We start from the raw sequence: 16740 nt of genomic DNA on the forward strand, positions 1-16740 counted from the left end.
CATCTATATAACTTTATTTGGAATAATAAAGTATCTTTTTGGATTAAACACCTTAGCCTGAAATGCCCACAATCAATGTTAGTTTGGATGTTTATAAAGGTCATGTGGAGAATTAGGTTGTGGAAAACAGGGAAAAAAGAAATCTAATAAAAAGAGGTAGTAATTTTTCCTGGGGTACGAGCTCATAATTTGAGTGCCAGATGCCATTGTAAACAAGCCTTTTAAAGATGGTTTGAAAAATCAACATATTAATAAGTTATGCCTTGACTGTCAGAAACACACTCACAAAAGAAATGAAAATCAAGTATACTAATGTTTTTTGAATGAATATTTGTGACAAGGGATAATAAATGCCAGTGAAAGCATCATACACAGATTCAAAAGGAACTATGTCTCAAAAAACTTAGATGGAACTGAAGACGGCGTACGCTGGAAAACTGTCAGATGATTCAAAAGTGGCTTTATTGATGGTGATGCTAACACTGAATATTTTATGTGTTTAAATAAAATTGTTTATGAAATCTGAGGGTAGAAAAGTACTATATGAATACTTATTGCTTTATAAAATATGCTATTTTAATATGCCTATAAACTAAGTTAAAAATAAATATATTCTGACATTTAGTTGCATCCTGAAAAGTTTACTCGTTATAATTGAATAAACTCGTTTTGCATGCCTGTGGTACTTTCCGTTGGGAAAATTGGAGACACCTTATTTGGAGTCTCCTCATACTTATGCCTGTATATTAGTCATTTGAGTCCCTCCCCAACTCATGTATTCACATACTTAAAAGAACCACGGCCCAAGGAGACGGTGTTAAGGCAAGACTCACGCCAAGTGGTTAATGGCAGAGGTTGGACTAGAACCCAGGTCTCCACTTGGGCCCCATGCTCATTTCAACCAAAAAGGGAAATCCCAGCAACATCACAGTGACAGGAGCAAATGTGGTAGGAGTAGAAAGTAGTGAAGACAGGAAAGAGAGGCTCTATAGGATGACGGGAAGAGACCAGAAAAGTCAGAAGATTTTTTCCTTAAAATAACTATATTCTTTCTTTCTTTCTTTCTTTTTTACTGAAAAAGTAACATATGTCATAGCAAACATGTTGTTTGGTTTCCTTTCTTCTGTGGACTAACTCTTCCTCCACTCCATAAAGTAGTGTCAGGGGTGTCTACCATGGAGTTGTGCCCTCAGCAACAGGAGAGGTACATGACTCAGTTGTGTCTGTGAGAGTGTCCCCCTCTCCTGAAAGCAGTTATGAATTTACCTAGGTCACAATGATCCAAGAGAATTCTCTGGAGAAACTCTCTTTCTCCTGGAGTTACAGAGTGGAAATAACCAAGACTGGTGTTGCCATTGTCCATGTTTCCTGGCCATGTAGAGAAAGCTCATCTTCTGTGGGTAGGAAAGAGACTAACACTCAGAGTAAAACAGGTCACAAAATCTAATGAAGGAGAGCACCCTTCTTTGAGCCCCTTGTTCCGCCTGTCGCTGAGATAGTGTCCCTCAGCTTCCCAGTCAAATAAGCTATTAAACTTCCCTTTTTATTCAAATCAACCAACAGTCTTATAAGTAGAGTGAGGAAAATAAAGACAAACGAAAGAAGAAAATAGAAATCAACCATAGTCATTACCCAGGAATGAACATACACACACATACGCTCACTTACATGTAGAAATATACTGTTTAATGAAAGATTTTTGTATATATTGAAATACATTTTTGTAGGAGATTTTACTTCTCTTGTCAACTCTAATATTAACCAGCTGTGTAAGAGTAGGCCATCCCTTAAAATCTCTGGTTATCAGTTTTTGCATCTGTCAAGGGAGGAGTTGGGAACTGGATCACTAAAATCCAGCAAGGTTGGACAGCTAAAGTAGACCAGTGGATAAAAGATTTAAATGCCAGGTGGAGAAATTTGGGTAGCCGTGAACTCTGTGGGTTCCTAAGCTGGAGAGTTCTTCCCAAACTCCATTCTTCTACATTCTTTGATTTTTTTTTCCCTTCTTACAGAATTATTTGAAATATTGATAGTCCCCGAAACACAATTAACTTTATTTTCTTCCTAGTTTCCTGTCCTTTCCTAAAAATACATTTTTGTTTCTTTTATTATATGAAACGAGACCTGTTATATATAAGCCATGGTTGTGGCCTTGGCTTCTGCAGAGTGGAAGTTTTGAAAGCTTATTATTCCCACTGCTCTCACGGACTTAGGTCCATGCTCTTATTTAAGATCCTGTCCTAAATCCAATTATAATTGATAGTACCTCAGCAGCTGATACAACCTCAGCTTGCCTCTCATCTAATAATAGCCTGCATCTGGATTTCCTTTCAGACATTTCTAAATTTGATTCCTCTTCCTTTCAGCCACTGAGCAATCGCAGAGCCAAGGTAAAAGTAGGTTACGGGCTTTCAATGGCCCTGGGAATTCTAGAAACCTGAGAAGGGATTCTCCCAAGAAAGGACTCTTCAGTATAAAAGATCTCCCTATGGGGAGATGAGTAAAGCCATTTATCTGGCGAGTGGCACTTGCTCCTTCTTACAGTAAATTCCTCTAGGGACATGATTTCTAACAGCCCTTCCTGGAATTGGTGGATGCTGTAATGTGCAATATACATCCTGAGAAGAGCAGTTCTGACACAGAAGCAGAGTCTACAAGGAGAGGAGGTCCCCCATCCCTCTGCCACAGTCTCTTCCCTATCTGTGTGGCATGGTTTTACTTTGTCACATGGCACATTTCCTAAAATGAGTGGTTTCATTTGACTTAACCTTTAATGTTCCACCCCTTCAAAGATATCTGTTCATTATCCTTAGACTAATATGGCTGTTGAACACTATCTCTTAGCACTGGAACCCTCTTTATAAAGGAAATCAGGAATGGGGGACTGTGGGAGGAGGTGGGAAGGGTGAGAGTTCCCATTATCCCTGTATTTTATGCACGTGGTCTCCAGGTCATCCCCAGCACCTGGGTGTGAGTTGCTCCTGAACACTAAGTGATTCCCACTCAGGGAAGGTGGGATGAGAACCTGTATTTTGAGTGCCAAGTGCCCAGGCACTCTGCTTAGTATTTATGTTCGCTATCTGATTTCATCATGATAACCACCCGGTTTATAGATATTATCATCTTTTTTACAAATAAATTGTCTCAGAGAAATTACTTTCCTCTTGCATGTAATCATGTAACGTGGTAAGTGAGAGGGCCCTCATTTGTGTCTCTTCCACAGATTAGACCAGAACCTTTAATTCAGAGAAATCCCTAGAGGAAAAAAGAGAACGGAGAATAGGATTGTCAGTTCCTCAGAGTGTATCTGTCACAACTGATGATTCACAATTTGTTCTTGAGTACTTGTAGACACTCCTTTGTTTGAGGTCTGTTGTGAAGGATGGGATAAGTTGAGATGGGTGTGGAAGAGTAGCAGGGAATCGGGAGCCATATTTGAGCTTCTAAGTGTCAATCGATTCTTCTGACCTGTAACATACAGTTCTGGGGACCACTACTAAAGTTCTTCTCAATTTCTTCTCCTGGTAGATGTAAAATCAAAGCTACTTGTCTGAGCCAAACAGCGCTTGGCAGAGGAAGGACAGCTGCGATTTTGTCAAAATGCCAAACGGATGACAAAGAGGGAAAAGAAGGAAGATGGCAGCACTGGCATCCTTTGGAGATTGTTGATTATTCACAATCCAAATATAGGCTTGACCATATTAGCTCTGTGAGGTGGGTAGGCACATCATGATGCCAGGTAGAGGCATAACCCAGTAAAAGCCATTCTTTATGAATGAATTAAAGCAAAAGGTTGACTTCAAATTCTTGCTATCATACCTCAACTCACACCCCCACTACATACATAAACACACACAAACACAAAAGCTTTGCCTTTAGAATTCTCAGGATGCCATATCAACCCTACCCTGTGTGCTAGTAAATATAGCTCCATAAGTGGAAAAAGGCTCTGGTTTTTAGCCCTTAAGTGATAATTGAGAGGTTTTCCAGCAGAAGATAATATAGTCCCCCTGCCTTCCAGTTCCTTGTATGACACAGGTGATCTTAATTCCCTCCTACCTTCTTGTCCCCTCATGATGCCCAATAAGACTGTGATGCTAGGAGCCAACCCCAGGCTGTCCTTGTTGCCTGAAGTGAAACTTATTGCCCTTCTCATTTGCCCGTGATTAACGGAGAAACTGTGTTATATGCCAATATCAAGAGGAAAGATTGACCAGAAGGGTAATCTATGGTACAAAGGAACAAGAAAGATATCAAATTTAGCTAGCAGAAATTGAGTTAATTAGGAAATTCAGAAGAAACTGCATAGCACGTCTTGAGAAGGGAAGAGAAAAATGGCAGAATTATAAACCAGTTTAACCACAATAGTGAGGATAATCAAGAATGCTGAGTAAATCAAACTGAGGAGGGTTGAGGCCCCGTGAAGGCTTTGCTATGCACACACTCCCCTGGCCATCATGCATTCACTGTATGCTAATTTGATTTAAATAGGAAAAGGTGCATACAAATGAAAAACACAGGAATGAGGGGGCAGAATGGCACACATTCCAATTTGCTCCATTTTGGAGGCAGTTCTGGGGAAGCAGTTCTCAGAGAAGTTTGCAAACCCAGATTATAGAAAGGGGTTAACTTTCTCGCCATAAGAGAGACAGACCCTTAGTACTAGAGGCCTGCTGTTTCTGCTGTTTGTGGTAGAAGTCATGGCAACAATAAGTCATATTTCTCTATCTTGGCTAGCTTCATGCAGCCTAAGACTGCCTCATGGCTAGAAAACAGCACTGAGGGAATGCAGATGCTCGCTCTGTGGTGTCCTCCTGTCACTCAAATTCCTATCCTTGCCTTTGTCTTCATCCTGGAGATCTGGGCCTTTCCAGAATAGAGTTGCAAACAAGGAGTCAACAGCTAGAACTGGCTAATGACGGCATGGCCAGGGGCAGCCTCTAGATCTGTAGGTCATTTGAAGATGACCTTCACAAACAAAGAGGCTGGTTGGAGTTGCAGGGGTTAGTGACACCTCTCAAGCAAAATAGCAGCCCGAGCCTTTGTTTTGACTGGTGCAGGGCTGGGGACAAGAGCTCTTTCAGCATCTGGTGTCTTAGCTTTGGGCTGGTGATCATAACAGTCCTATTGTAAATAAGATAAGGACCAGACTTCAACTGAAATGCAACTGACGACTGCACTAGCTGTGGCCAAGGCTGGCTTTAAATAGACATCACCAAATTAGTATAGAACACCATGTGAGTGATTTTGCATGTACATTTTACTTTTACATCATTTCTCTTAATTATCACAATAACTTCATGAAGTAGATACTGTTTTTCATTTTAAAGATTAGGAATTTCGGGTCAGAGGAGTTAAGTAACTTAAGTTACACAGCTACCAAGTAGCTAAGTTAAGATTCAAACTCTGGATTCCAAAGGCAGATGCTATTCCCCTGCTGTGTCTCCTATTAAAGAACAGCTACACCCTCACTTGCCATGGACGACCCCAAAGGTCAGTAGTATCAGCTCCACCTTACAGGTTGAAAACAAGCTGAGAAAAAGATGGGAGGGAAATGGTGCAGGGAGCAGCAGTAAGGAAGAAATGGCTGCTGGAAGGCATGGGGACAACTATTGGTTGATGTGGATCAAGGCTGCCCCAGGTGGAGAAGCCCAAGGTTACCTGGCCTGTATGATCTATATGACCCGATGGATTTTATGGTGTGGATTAAGGCTGCCCCAGGGAGAGAAAGCCCAGGGCATCCTCGCCTACATGCCGATCTATATGACCAGATTCACATCTAAAGTTATACGACCACACAATAACCAGACCCCATCTGCACTGAAACCATTTAATGACTTTTTACATCATCTTTTCTTTGTCTAGTAAAAATAAGTCACGTACCCAGGCCTTATAAATTTAGCCTTAACCCTCAACACATTGGAGCAGCTGTTTACTGCCCATGGGTCCTGTCCCCATGCTATTCTATACTATTCTCTAAATAAAAGAGCACTACTGCCACACCCTGAGAGTCCAAGAAATCTTTCTTTCGTTTCTTCAGCTCACTGACCCCGCATCATTGGCCTCACAGAGATCTGGGTGTGGGCTCAGGCTGGCTGACTGGCACTGAGAAATGACTGCCTTGTCAACGAAGCTTGGAATTTTGGAAGCAGCAAAATCATGCCCCTCCCAAGTGGGACCATAGCTACTGGAGTAAGATCTAAGACGCTAGAGAAAATGCAATAGCTAAAGCCTACAAAGAGAAAGGCATTGAGGAGGCTTGGCCTATAAAAGAAGAGGCAGTTCATTGTGAGAGCTGACTGTCACTCCGGAGGAGACACAGTGAAATTCAGAGAAATTCCTTGAGGAAGAACAGAGACTAGGATTGTTATCTTCTCAGAGTGAGTCTGTCACGGCTCATGATTCACCGTTTTCTCTGGAGCAATTGTTGACACTCTTTTGGTAGGGTGTAAAGTCAATCTCCATGCCAAAGGCGGTCAGAAAGGTAGAAGCCTCAGCAGTAAGGACACATCAGTGAGGTAGCAGATGTCACTCTTCTAGCAACCCACTCTACAACTTGATTAACCCTCCACAGCTTCTCTGGAGTTCCAGAAGCAGGTGGGAAAATTTGCACTCTAAAGAAGCAGCCCTGTTACGCCCACCCATGCCCACACCATATAGCATGTTTTAGTATAAAACTTCAATATCCGTTAAAAATCCCCTGTGGAGTGAGGAGGATGGAACTCATTTAGCTGTTATCAGTCGTTGGTACTTCCATGTGATTGAGTTCTTTACAGAGTTTATGGAGTTTACCATAAGCAAAACTTCCAATTCAACAGATAAATTCTATAACATCTCAGGAGGTAAGATAGGTATTATTATTATTTTGCTTCTACAGATGAAAAACTGATACTCAGAGAGCAAAGTATACACTTCACACCCTTTGTCCGTAATGTAGTGTTCTCTCTACTCCACTGTACGGCCAATTGTTGGAAGGGGGAATCTGTGCCTGGAGTGGGGCTGATCCAGAAAGGGCCACATCTAAAGTGTGGCAGAAAAAAAGCACAGAAAGGGTCACTAAACCTCCAAAGGTGCATGTTTTGGGGAGCCACTGTCTCTTGTTCTATGAGCTACGTCCACCAAAGGACCACACTCTACTCCCCCGGGCCCTTCTCCTGTCTTGATTCCATGTTTTCCCCCCTAGGCACTTTTAGGGTTGAATTGTGTTCCCCGAAGAAGACATGTTTAAGTCTTAACCCTACTACCTCAGAATGTGACCTTATTTGGAAAGAGTTGTTATAGAGGTAATCAACTTAAAACAGGACATTAGAGGGGACCCTAATCCAATATGACTAATGTCCTTATAAAAAGGGGGAAATTTGGACAGAGACAGACAATGCACAGAGAGAAGACGACATAAAGACATGGGGAGAATGCCATGTGCCAGCAAGGGATTCGAGTCATGCATCTAGAAGCCAAGGAACACCCGAGGCTAGCAGAAGCTAAGAGAGAGCATGGAACAGTTCATTCCCTCGTGCCTTCAGAGGGAACTCGTCCCTGGTGACACCTTGATTTCAGATCTCTAGCCTCCAGAACTGTGGGACGGTAAATTCTGTTGTTTAAGCCCCCCAGCTTGCAGTACATTGTTATGTCAGCCCAGGTGCCTTTTCCCACCATATACCACCTCCTCTTGGGCCTCTCCTCCCGACCTTGGGTAACTGGAGTCAGATGTCAGACTTGCTCTGTTCCATAAGGACTCTGTGGAGATTTCAGTCCTTTGTACTTTATTGCTGTTGAAGCTTTTTCTGCCTCCTCATGTAGATTTCTAACGTCTCCTCCTGGACTCTTATATCTGATGTTTTGCATTTCAAAGGATGTTTGCTGCCAATGGAGCCAGACCTAGCCGTATTCTGGTTTATCCACTATTCTTAGCACAGAGTGTGGTTAATAAGGATCCATATTCCACTTTATTGACTCCTTCCATAGAGACAGTGGTTTGCAAACTTGGGTGTAGATCAGAATCACCTGGAGGACTGATTAAAGCACAGATTTACAACCCCAGCGTTTCTGATTCAGTAGGTCTGGGGCAGAGCCCAAGAATTTTTATTTTTATCAAGTTCCCAGGTGCGGCTGGTCTGAAGACCACACTTTGAGAAGCACAACACTGAGATAATCATGTTGAGGGGGAGAGAGGAGGGGGTTAGTAATGTCCTGGGGAGGTTGGAGGGAAAGCAAATTCAGGCTGCTGAGCCTCAAGCTGCCTGGGAAATCCAGGGCACATTTTTAATTAATTAATGTTTGCTGTCTACATTGAAATTACCAGGACAGATTTTTGAAACAAGTAGCGTTATATCTGGATACGCACAAAGAAAAATAGTTTTGTATCTTTGCATCCTATGAGTCAGCCTCAGATGAAAGTGGAGTAATTCCCTCACCCATTCACTCAGCTTTTATGGTTCAAGAGTCCTGAGGGCTTGTTTTGTAGCTCCCAATGCGTGTTCCTCTTCAGAACCTTCAGATTCATTCTTTAAGATTAAGGTGTCCTAGGAAGTGCCACTTAAATGCAAATGCTTCGAGAAGGTGGTAAGTCAAAAAGAGGCAGGGAGCATAGGGGCTTAAGAGTGCCAAGTGCCCGCCATGAAGTTAGATGGTCTGAGTGTCAGTTTCTACTCTGCAATGTGCAAGCAGTATGACCAAGGGCAAGTCACTCAACCTCTCTGCGCCTTCCATCTTTCAAATGAGGATAACAATACTACCTCCTTCCAGGATGGTTATGAGATTATAATAAACTAATCCAGTTGCTGACATGTAGTAAACTTTCAATAAAGTTTAGTTATTGCTAGTTTCATCCTAGTATTTTCCAGGAACATCTTAGCATGAATTCCCTTATCAGTTGAACAGTCAGCCAGTGAGTAAAGCAGGAGTTACAAAATTATGGGGATCTGTGTTAGGGGATCATGAGGTTGGAGGACTACTTTAGGACAGCAGGGCATGTAAGGGGACACCAAAAGAAGGTAAATGATGGTGAAGTAGGAGACACAGAGATACTAAAAATTAGATGCTTATGTCACAATATTGCCTATGGCTACAAGAGACGGCTCCTATGTTATGAATTAGACTAAAAGATCCCGGTATTTATTTGTTTATGCTTCTCCTTTCTGGAATTGAAAAGCAAGCTGTATTAACTAAATCTAAAAGAGAGAGTTCTCAGATTTCTTTCTCTCCAAATAACATTTAGATAAGTGTAAATGAATATGAAGCAGATGGATTAAATTGCCACTTAAGTACACAGGGGGTTGAGAAGCGAATGGAAAAGGCAGTTAGCAAAATACATTCTGAGTTCACTGAACCTGAAACACTCGAAAAGGTATTTGCCAGGTGGAACACACCCAAAACGCAGCTGCAGCGCTCCCGACCCTGAGCCCTCTGTCACTGATTTCCCAGAGTCCTCATCTTTCACTTATCTCCATCTGCTTTCACCGAGAGCCATGCAGACAAGCAGCAAAGTTTCATTGTCACCATGAGAACATATTCCAATTATATTATATGTTTTAACAATGAAACTTCTCTAAAAATTCTCTGCTTTTGAAACTGGGCTTCAGGGCTTCCTTGTATTTGTTGCCCATGAAAAACACAACAGGAGATCAAGGTTAATGTCTGCATGGGTTTGAAATCCATAACTGCTGTATTTATTCATGTAATTGGTAGGCATATTTCAAACAACTGCAGTGGGGAATGAATTAATATGCAAGCATGGTATCCCAACTCAGACAATGGCAGATACCAAAACGAGTGACATGCCCTCAAAGACGTTATACTTTAGAAAGAGAAATAAAACACATACACCAAAACCGGGACAAAAAGAATGAGATAGGGCCACATTTGTGGCCAAACGGCCACAAGAGTTTAGCAAACAGAGTCCCAGAGAGCAGCAAACTAAAGTAGAAATTTTGAAAGAGATCCGACTTCTCATCTTGGCCTTACCACTCACTAGCTGCTCCCCTGGTAAGTCACTCCAGGCCTCAGTCTCAGCATAGAGGAGTGATTGGAATAGAATCATTTCCTAGACACAGCACCCTTTTTCCTTTTTGTAAATGAAATCTTAACAATAGAATTCCAGTATATTAAATAAGTAAAAACCGATCATTTCCAGGAAACACTGAGTGGAGCCCCCACTTACCATGTCATCCAAATCACATGAAACAGAGGTGGAAACCTCTGAACTACATGCTTGAAGATATTATCAAGTTTAAAAATTCACAAGCCTGCAAAATCACTCCCAGATGAGATGAATAAAGAAGATGTCTTTAAAGGAGAAGCAGAAAACTGGATACATACAAAGGAATTCAAGGAAGGAGCACTTCATCGTGGCGTGGGGACTCTGAGCGGCCGAACACTGCAGTGGCCAGCTTGTCCACTCTCATGGAGCAAAATGAATAGGAGAGGCCTTGGCTTTGGAATCAGATGGCTGAGTTTAAATCTTTACTGTGCTATGAACATAGCTGGGTGACTTTGGGAAAATCACCTTATTTCTCTGAACCTAATTTCCGCACTTTCAAAGTGGTTTAATAATGTCTATCTTCACAGGGTTGTTGTAAGTTTTAAGTGAATTTTGTACACACTTGTACACTTACGGTTTTTTATTACAGTAAAAAACACCTAATACAAAATTACCATCATAGCCATTTTGAAGTGTACAGTTCAGCAGCATTAAGTATATTCACGTTATTGTGAAACAGATCTCCAGAACTTTTTTATCAACTCCCCCTTCCCCTAGTCCCTGGTAATGAACATTCCACTTTGTTTTTATGAATTTGCCTACTTTAGTTACCTTATGTAAGTCAATTACATAATATTCGACATTTTGTGACATTTATTTCACTTAGTGTAATGTCTTCAAGGTCATCCACATTGTAGCTTGTGATAGGATTTCCTTCCTTTTTAAGGTTGAATAATAACCGTTGTATGTCTAAAACACTTCTGGTTATTCGTTTGTCTGCTGATGGACATTTGGGTTGCTTCTGTCTCCTGGCTCTTGTGAATAGTATATTTTAACAAGCATAATTCTCCATAAGTATTGGCTTGCCTTGTTTTGTTTTGTTTTGTTTTGTTTTGTTTTTTTGAGGAAGATTAGCCCTGAGCTAACATCCACTGCCAATCCTCCTCTTTTTGCTGAGGAAGATTGACCCTGACCTAACATCTGTGCCCATCTTCCTCTATTTTATACGTGGGACGCCTGCCACAGCATGGCTTGATGAACAGTACTTGGGTTCATGCCTGGCGTCTGATCCAGCGATCCCCAGGCTGCTGAAGCAGAGTGCGTGAACTTAACTGCTACGCCAGCAGACCTGCCCTCTTTCTTTGTTTTCTGATGTTGTTTTTGTTTTTCAGCAAAGGTTAGTATGCCCTGTCATTTATATTTCACAGATTTTGCTGTTCTATCCACACTATATTGCCTATTTTTCTTATAACCAGTACCATTCATTTATGGCCAACAGGCCAGAGTAAATGTGTAACGAACAGCTCATAATAAAGTATAAGAGCTAATTTGTCCAGCTGAGTATTGAACCCATAATAACGACATCATGGTACAATGATTCAGTTGGGCTCAGCAGCCATTGTCTTCTATTACAATATTGCCTTCTCCTGACCCAAAGCAGCAGATAAGAATTAGGAAGATCGTCTCCAATCTTCATGAAAATACTCTTAGGTTTCTTACTTTCTCCACCTTTTTTTCACTTTTCTCCACCAAGGAAAGCCCAAGCTAGCTTGGATACATCTTGGGACTGGACATATTCCCCCTCTCAATTCTTATCTCCTTTCCTCTTCTCTTAGCTGGATGAGCAATCCAAAAATGAATCTAAAATTAACTTCACTTCTTCGTTGTGAGTTAAAGCATCCCAAACAAAACTCTGCTTCTAAGTGAAAAGTGCTCATCCAAGGATGACATTACTATCAACAGCAATTAAGACATAAGTTGTTTTAGTGGTCACCTGTAAGACTGTCTGCCTGGCGCTCCTGTTTTGCTCTTTTAAACGCAATTGTCCTCAATATTCAGCTGAACAAATTTGCTCTTTATACTTTATTATGAGCTTCTCATTATATCTTTATCCTGGCCTGTTGGTCATAAATGAATGTTATTTACAAGAAAAACAGGTGATGTGGTGTGGCTAGAAGTTACACATGATTTGCATTGATATTTTTCATTATATCTGGAATTTTTCCAGCCATAATTGCTTCAAATAGTTTGCTGTCCCCTGCTTCTAAGACTCCAATTTTAAGTATGTATGACTGCTGGGTATTAGTCCACAGCTCACTGATTCTTTGCTCATGTTCGTAACAGCTCTTTTAAAATGCTCATTTGATAATGCGATCATCTCTGCCATTTCTGGATCTGTTCGTATTGGCTGATTTTTCTCCTGGTTGTGGGTCACATTTTCCTGTTTCTTTGCTCATCTAATAATTTATGATTGGATGCTAGACATAGTGAATGTTACATTGTGAGGGTCTAGATTTTGTTTTCTTCCTTTAAAGAATGCTAGTCTTTGTTCTGGCAGCCAGTTAGTTTACTAGATTATCAAATCCTTTTGAGGATTGTAATAAAACTTTGTTGTAATGCATTTATCATGGACTCTTGGAATTACTCAGCTTAGAGCTCCTTGGTAATTCATTCTTTTCCCTAGGAGTTGTTCTTTGCCTGGCCTCATGGAGTTTCACCTCCGCATGTGTAGATTTGTATTTATCCACAGTCCGGGAACAGAGGGAATCCTTATGCAGATTTCTATGCTTTTTTTCTCTAGATAGCTTCCTTCTCTATAGTATTGTGCACCAAAAATTATAGCCACCTTAGTCCCTCCAAACCCTGACCTCTGAGAGTTCTCAGTTCAGCAAGACCACTTTCCTCTACTTGGGTTCCCTCTCTCTACACACAGTCCAGAAATTGCCTCCAGGCAGTAAGCTCGGCTGACTGCATTGCTCACCTTGTTTGTTTTCCTTTTCTCAAGATCCACAGTCCTCTGCTACCTATTGTTAAATATGTGGGAACAATTGTTTTCAGATCATTTACAGTGGGAAAGCTAGTTAGGTACCAGTCATTCTGTCATGGCTGGAAGATCAAAAGCTGCTATTTTTGAGATCCCACTATGGACCATTGGTTTTACAGTCATTATCTCTATCCCTTATCACCATTGCTGAAAGGTTGGTAGTTTATTTTCACTTTATGGGAAAAGACCAGAGGTTCAGAGAGGTAATGTCATTTGCCCAAGATTGTATGGCCAGTAAATTAGTTCTATCTGATTCCAAAGACAATTGAGGCAATCAGTAGATCATTATTTTTTTTCTGCCTATAGCTACAGTAGTTTTGTAATTCTATTTTTCCTCCTACCAGAATCCTTATCCACTGATATTTTAAGATGATATCTTCTCAAATGGAGAAAACGGTAGCTCTGCAGTTATGGCAAAGGACCAACAGGTACAACCTCCTGAAGCTTACATTTTATTCAGTAGTTAGTGCTTTAAAAAATTATCTTTATTTTAAAACAAATATATGTATTATAGAGTAGAATGCATAATCAACATGAATATTTAAGACAAAATTGAAGACTTGAAAGAAACGGTTTTTTTTCTAGAAAGCTGCTTTGGGTTACTCCCCGAGAAATCCCAGAAGTATAACTTTATTAGGGGCACTCATGAAAAATGTCATGAAGCATATAGCCCTGAGGATATGTGCAGTGCACCAGGGTTGAAAGGAGAATATAATGCAGGTGAGAGAGGTTGAGGATAAAAGGGGTCCCCTCTTCTATCACAGGATGGGGTACAGTTTCACCCCCCTCAGTAATTTCTGGCCTCTAATGGTTTTATACCATAGTGCCTCCTGGCTGCATTTATGAAGGAACATATTCTCTCCCTCTGCCTTCTTCTTTCTACCACAGTGGCTTTCAAACTTATGGGTCTGTAAGACTCACTGAGGGAACTTTTTGAATCCCAGTCCCTACTTTCTAAGCATTTGCTTCTGTAGTCTGAAGTAGGACTCAGGAATCTGCATTCTCATCAAGCCTTCAAGGTGATGCTGATGGTCCACTGACCCAAAGAGAACTCTATCGCATTACAGATGCAAACCTGGAGAGGATAGAAAATCTACCAATATTTCTTATTAGTGGGCAATTAATGACAGGAAAATAATATCAACCATTGAGTAAAAATTTGCCATATTTTCTAACCTAATTATTTTAGTTGAGCAAGAAAAATCAATTCATTAATGCTACAAAATTTCGCTGAATAGCTCATGAACTGGGATCTTAGACCTCAAAATCAGAGCCAGACATTCCCTAAACTCAAGCAGCTCCCATGCTAGTCGAAAAGACATATGTGTGAGCAGTTAAATTACAGTGTGAATCTGTTAAGTACTATTCCAGAGATAGGAGGTGGGAAAATGGAGTACAAAACAGCTAACTGCTTGGAGGCAGTCAGGAAAAGCCATGTTAAGTCAATGACATTTAGGCCAGGAGCTGAAGGATAAGTGCACATTTTCAGCAAAACAAAGGGTACAGGACACAAGTAAAGTGCCTAATCTGACCCTTCTGTCCTTTCCATGGAATGGCTAGAAATTCAGTGTGGTTGAAGACTGGGTGATAACATGTGGGGAGAAAAGCCCATCGCTTCAAGCCATAGCAGGTGGGTTTGACCAAGAGCTAAAGAGAAGAGCATCTGTGGCAAAGAGTAGAAGGGAGTAAGGATAAAGAGCCAGGGAGTGGTTTAAATCCAGTCAAGATGCAGCCCAGGGCCTACTCTATGCCTCTCCAGAGCCAGAGAGTTGTTTAAATGCCCAGAAAATTATACCCAGATGTTTTGACATGAGGACCTCATTTCCCAGGAAGTCAGTTAGACGCATTTGTTGCTTATACACAGAGCTCTGGTCTCTGCCAGATTGCTATGCACCCCAGGGGATGTGTTGTTCAACCCCATCATGTCTCCCCAGCGTAATTGTCGTGTATGTGTCTGGAGCTAATTGATGCTTGCTTGCTTTTTAATAATTAGTCAGGTGGTGGTAATAAAAACTGAACAGAAAAAAACCTGGGCTGAGTTTCATTTAATGACTGTTTGGGTAATGAAAATTAATAGCAGAAGAGTCCAAGTGCAACCCACTTTGACCTTGTGTGCTAAAGTGAAGAAGGCTGAGGAAAGTCTACCTGCAGTTCCCTCAGCTGAGTCTCCCACTGAGCGAGGGCTGGGGAGAGGAAAATGATGCTGGGTGCGGTCTGTGACGGTTTCAGTTCCCTGGAGAAACACACTGAGTAGTGATCAGTAGAGCAAATAAAGCCTGAATTTGGAACATTCCCTCTTCATCTTCTTCACCATTTTCCCACTCCTGGCGCTTCTTCCCTCCGAGTACTTTCATGTGGCCCCATTTTGCACAAGGTCTGTCCAACCAGGAGGATCCTCTTGGTACCACTTTGATCTACGATGTCCAATAGGAAATGCTAATGGAGGACTCCAGCAAATGTACTACAGACAGTTACCAAAGTCCCAGAAATCTCTGGAACAAAGGTTTGGATTACCTCATTAGACAAAAAAACTGCATCAGTTGAAGCTTTGGTTAGAGACAAAAAGAATATAGAATGAGTAATGTCAGAGGAAATTCATTAAGATCAGCTACACTTTTGCAAGTAGCTGGGAAATAATTATTTTAGCTTCCACATGTATTCTTCTTCTTGTTTTATATTTACCACTCAGGCCTGGGCCTCTCTACTTAGCACTAGACTCTTGTATCCAGCTGACCTTGACATCCAGCCTTAGAAGTCTCACAGGCATCTTAAACTTAGCATGTCTAAAAACAGACTCTTTATCTACCCCAATCTTCTCCATCTCAATAAATGGCAACTTACAATTTTCCATTTGCTCTGGTCCAAAACCATGACATCATTCCTGATTTCTCTGTTTTTCACACACTTCTCATCTAATCCATTAGCAAATACAGTTGGCATTCTACCTTCTATAGAACTCCAGAGTTTGATTATTTCTCATCACATCCACCACTATCTCCCCAGCCCAAGCCACCATCATTTCTCCATTACCCGGAGTCTTTCCATTGGCAGCCCCTGAGAATTTTCTGCATTCAGGCTAAGAGATAACTTTTATTGAGCTCTAAGTGCCAGGCACTGTTCTAAGCATTTCACAAGCCTTATAACAACTTCACGAAGGTAGCACTATATTTACCTCCAAGTCTCCAAATGAGGAAATAGAGGCATGAGGAGGTAATCATCTTGCTTAAGCTCTCAGATCTGCCCTTTTTAAGGCCTGATTGGCTGCCTCTTCCTCTGACGCTGAGCACCACCAGTGTCCATCCAATAAGTTATTATTAATAAAGATAACTTTATTTTTCTTGCATCCAAAGAACCATTGCTGATCTCACCCATCAGAATGCCCTTCCCTGTGTTTCTTTCCCTTAAGGATAGGTATTTGATTAATTAGTGTTCCTAACTGGTAAGTGGGGGGTGTGTGTGCCTGAGACCTCAAAGGAAAAAATTGCATTTTCACAGAAGACTCCTAAGTATACAATCTCTGAAGCCTAGAGAAATAAATAATTGCAAAATTCCTGGCACTGTGATAGCTCATGACATAGCTATTTGGGGGGAAATCTGCTCATAGATGATTCCCCTGAATCATCAGAACTGATCTCTAGCCTTGGAAATAAGCTCTAAACTTCTCTATGGTCAGCCTGAAGTCTCATGGAAAGATTTATCAGTCCCTCCACTGCCTCCA

This window comes from Equus quagga, chromosome 5 (assembly GCF_021613505.1).
Source record: "Equus quagga isolate Etosha38 chromosome 5, UCLA_HA_Equagga_1.0, whole genome shotgun sequence".
NCBI classification, from domain to species: Eukaryota; Metazoa; Chordata; class Mammalia; order Perissodactyla; family Equidae; genus Equus; species Equus quagga.